The 5,000-nt window shown below is 55.6% G+C and overlaps 1 pseudogene; it reads right to left on the reverse strand.

Annotated features, from left to right (window-relative positions):
* Positions 1 to 848: 848 nt before the first annotated feature.
* LOC146834514 (18S ribosomal RNA) lies at positions 849 to 1,533 on the reverse strand (annotated as a pseudogene; the record flags this gene model as incomplete).
* Between the last annotated feature and the right edge of the window lie 3,467 nt (positions 1,534 to 5,000).

The following is a 5,000-nucleotide window of genomic DNA, read 5'->3' on the forward strand; positions in this document are numbered from 1 at the left end:
ACTTTTCGAAAACATTCGCCCACCTGCAGGGGCAGGAGAGGGGGGAGGAAGGTGAAGCCGTCCATCCGCCACCCGCGTGGCGAGACGGCCCGGGCACCCCGTTCAAAGCTTCCCATCTGGGAGACAGACAGCACCGTTGGGAGAAAAAAAACATTGCCAGGCGCTCTGCCTGGGAGCCCACCCCCACCCACCCACCCGGGGGGGCGAGGGAGGGGGCTCCCGGACCGACGGGAGCAGGCAGCCCCACAGGTACATGGCAACGAGGGAGGGTCGCCCCACCTGCACATCAGCCGTCTGTCGCCGGGCGGCCCCGAGCCGTGCCAGCGGGCTGGGGATCAGCCCACCACCACCCTGGGTCGGAGGCGGCGGAAGAGAAGAACCAGGCGGCTCCCCATCCTGCACACCTCCCACCGAGAGGAGCTGGGGTCCCCTCGGCCCCATCTCTTCCAGGCCGTCCTGACGCGCGAGAAGGGCCGCTCCTCGGTCGCCCGGAACCTGGTCAGGTCGGGACTCGGGACGCGGGAGGGCCCAGGGCCTTTTCAAGGGAGGTGTGGTGCCAACCAGGGGATGCACTGCCATTCGGTTTCCCCCCTCACCGCGGGGGGGGGTTGTGCTGGGTGAGCTTGGGTTCCATCTCGGAGAGGGATGGGGGATGCCCCCGGTCCCTCGCGCGTCAGGGGGGAAGGGGCCCGCCGAAGTCCCGGTCCTCACCCGAGCGCCCCATGCTGCCACGGACTGCTCTGCCGGCCAGGGCGCGGCAGGGACAGGCCCTATGCCTATGCAGGAGGCGGGCCGAGGGCTTTGGGCCGGTGCCGTCGGTCGCAAGGGCCGCTCCGCCATTAATGATCCTTCCGCAGGTTCACCTACGGAAACCTTGTTACGACTTTTACTTCCGCTAGACAGTCTAGTTTGATCGTCTTCTCGGCGCTCCGCCAGTGCCGTTGCCGACCCCGGCGGGGCCGATCCGAGGACCTCACTAAACCATCCAATCGGTAGTAGCGACAGGCAGTGTGTACATTGGGCAGGGACTTAATGAACGCGAGCTTATGACCCACTGGGAATTCCTCGTTCATGGGAAATAATTGCACTCCCCAATCCCTATCACGAACGGGGTTCAGTGGGTTACCCGCACCTGTCGGCGAAGGGTAGACACACGCTGATCCGTTCAGTGTAGCACGCGTGCAGCCCCGGACATTTAAGGGCATCACAGACCTGTTGTTGCTCGATCTCGTGTGGCTGAACGCCACTTGTCCCTCTAAGAAGTTGGACGCCGACCGCTGGGGTCGCGTAACTAGTTAGCATGGAGGAGTCTCGTTCGTTATCGGAATTAGCCAGACAAATCGCTCCACCAACTAAGAACGGCCATGCACCACCACCCACAGAATCGAGAAAGAGCTATCAATCTGTCAATCCTTTCCGTGTCCGGGCCGGGTGAGGTTTCCCGTGTTGAGTCAAATTAAGCCGCAGGCTCCACTCCTGGTGGTGTCCTTCCATCAATTCCTTTAAGTTTCAGCTTTGCAACCATACTCCCCCCGGAACCCAAAGACTTTGGTTTCCCGGAAGCTGCTCGGCGGGTCATGGGAATAACGCCGCCGGATCGCTAGTCGACATCGTTTATGGTCGGAACTACGACGGTATCTGATCTTCTTCGAACCTCCAACTTTTGTTCTTGTGTCAGGGACAGGGTTCTGGAACTCCGGTGTTACCTTCCCCTCTTCCACTCACCGCTGTTTCCACCTTTCAGTCGCAAGACCCCAACACGGTTTGGACAGCGATGTCGGATTCCCCCCCTTCCGGGTCCTGGCCCTTCCAGCAAGAGACAGACGGCTACTGGCCCCGCCCATGGGGGTGGAGCCACACCGCGTCATCGGACGTAAAAGGCCCGGCAGCCAATGAAGACAGCGGCGTCATTGTGAAGGAGGAAGTAGCCCGGAGAGACGAGAGACGGAGAGGAAGCGAAGAAGCGTGGGATCCCGTGGTCGCGAGGACATCGGAGGACGTGGTTGCAGAGAAGCCTGGAGGCCATCGCTCCTGCGAAGCGTCCTGCCACGGTCCCGGAGGAACGTGGCTTGAGCAGGTACGGCAGCGATTGCTGGGTACCGGGAGGCGGGTTGAACCTAGAGCCAAGGGAGGAGTGGGGCTGCCAGGTGGGGAATCCTAGCATCTGTGCGTTCCCCTCTCTCTAAACCCTTCTTAGGTGGTGGAACCCCTCCCTACACAACCTATCTCAAGAGAGCCTGGTGACGTCCCTCACACCCTTTTCCTCATATCGAAGAAAGACTACAAAAGTGCTAATTGGTCTCCTTTCTTTTCTATTGTGCAAATCTGGTGACACCACTGACCAACTGCATCCCGGCCGAGGGGGCCAGAAGACGGGCTTCAAAGAGGGAGAACATATCCCACTGAAGGAAGAAGCAGAGCACTTTCCCCCGTTGTTTTGGATTTGTTTTGTTTACCTTTGTTGACAATCTGAGACCTTGCTATATTCCCCGATTAAAACCTTTAAGAACATAACACGCCTGTGTCGCGCGGTTTTCTGCCCACTCTTACAAGTGGTGGAGAATGCCGACACGATAACCTCCCGTAGCCGACCCGACCATGGAGAACCTCATACAGCATATCGTAGAGGGGCAGAAGAAGCTCGAATGGGCAGTGGAACGTCAGCTATCCGCTGCCCAGGCGGACCGAGACACCTCCAAGGACCTCATGAAGGTACAGTTAGAGACCCTCATCAAGGTCGTTGAAGAACCCACAACCTCCCCCGCGGGCCAGAGACTACACCGGGGTCTATCCACGTTACCCACAGTGTCCCTACAAAGATATACGGTGGGGGAAGATCCCGACGCCTTTCTCATAAATTTTGAGAGAGCGGCCAGGCATCTGGCTGGCCAGTGGCGAAATGGCCTTTCTACCTAGCGCCCCTCCTGACGGGCGAAGCGCAAGCAGCGTATCAGGTTGCTAACGCTGGGGGTGTCACGCCCTATGATGAGATCAAAGCCTTAATCCTCGATCATTTGGGTATGGACTCTGAAGCCTATCGACTGCGGTTTAGAAAGGAAAAAGGAGCCCCGGGAGATACCCCCAAGACTCTGTACTATAAACTTAAACTGGCGGCCGAAAAATGGCTAAAACCCACAGACCACTCCAAAGAAGACCTTATGAACACCATCATCCTTGAACAGTTTCTGGAAGCACTACCCTTTAATACGCAAAGATGGTTGCGTCAGCATGCCAACTTAACTGTAGAACAAGCAGTAGACATGGCTACTTCCTACTCCCGTGCTCAGCCCCGGTCCCCCTTATGGGAACCGGAAAAACCCTCTAAAGGTCCACCGGCCCCGAGGAAGGCCCTCAGACCCATCAGAGAACCCGAGCGGGCGCGATTGGGTCGATTTGAGCCCCCGCTAAACCGTGGACCCCAGTGTTTTGAGTGCGGAGAGTGGGGACACATCGCCCGTGCTTGTCCTCGGAAAAAGACCGAGGAACCTATGGACGTCAGCTATCTTCCCCGAAGTCTCATGTACACTGCTGAAATGGGGTCTTGCTTGCACGTAAGTCTAGTGGTTAACGGAATACGAGTACAGGCCCTCTTGGACTCAGGGTGTCGACAGTCCGTGATAAGGGAGTCATTGATAAGGCCCGATCAAGTGATCGCTGGGAAAAAAGTACTCATCCGGTGTGTACACGGGGACGTACGATCCTATCCAGTAGCCCATGTCTCCTTAGAAACCCAAAAAGGGTTTCATGCCCCGGTATTAGTAGGGGTGTTAGACACAGTGCCCAAAGAGGTTATTTTAGGAGTAGACAATCCAGACTTCTTGTCCTTGTTTATGGACACCCTAGAGAAAAAAAAACCTGGGAAGCTTAAGGGAGAAGAGAAAATGGCGTTTTTGACAGAGGAACCCTGGCTAACGGACAAAGACTTCCGTTGGGCTCAGCATAATGATGCCTCTCTTACACACGCCTGGGAAGAAGCCAGAAAACCCCCAAAGGACCAACCCGATCATATCCTTATTTCCTTATATCTCACGACTTATTATACCAGGTGGCAGGACCCCGTGATAAACCCCAACTACTGGTTCCCCGCGAATTTCCGAGAGCAACTGTTGTTCTTTGCACATTCCCATTTATTGGCTGGACACGTAGGGGCCGAGAAGACCACCCAGGGACTGCTACGCCACTTCTATTGGCCCGGAATCTACCCCCAAACCAAACTATATTGTAGGGAATGTCCGATCTGTCAGAGAAAGAACCCCTACACTCCCCCTCCGGTACCCTTACAACCCCTCCCTATAGTAGGAAAACCCTTTGAGCGGGTGGGACTAGACATCATTGGACCACTACCTCGGTCAACAAAGGGGTTCCAGTACGTTTTGGTCTTAGTGGACTATTGTACCAGATTTCCAGAAGCTTTTCTCCTTAGGGCCCCCACGACTTCCAATATAGCAGATAAGTTACTCGAATACTTCTCTCGCGTGGGGTTTCCACGCCAGATACTAACGGATCAAGGAACCCCTTTTGTTTCGAAACTCATGTCTCAGGTCTTTGGGATGTTGGGCGTGAAACACATTAAAACTTCAGTGTATCATCCTCAGACCGATGGCCTGGTAGAACATTACAATGGGACCTTGAAATTGACCCTGAAGAAGATGTTGAGTGGCGAGGGCAAGTCGTGGGACCGGCTCCTTCCCCTGGCTCTCTTTGTCATACGTGGACAGGTACAAAGCAGTCTAGGTTGTTCCTCTTTCGAATTGTTGTATGGTCGACAACCAAGAACCCTGTTAGAGATGACAAGAGAGACCTGGGAAAAGGACAACCATGATACCAACAGTTTGCTCGAATATGCCCAACATCTATGCTCCAGGATCGGGAAACTCAGAGACCTAGCCCATGCCAACCTAGAGAGAAAACAACTCTGCCAGAAACAGGTGTATGATAAGGGGAAAAAGTGGAGAACCCTGAGTGTGGGTGATTGGGTTTTAGTTCGATTGCCCTCTTCC

The sequence above is a fragment of the Triturus cristatus genome, chromosome 4_2 (assembly GCF_964204655.1).
Source record: "Triturus cristatus chromosome 4_2, aTriCri1.1, whole genome shotgun sequence".
Taxonomy (NCBI): Eukaryota; Metazoa; Chordata; class Amphibia; order Caudata; family Salamandridae; genus Triturus; species Triturus cristatus.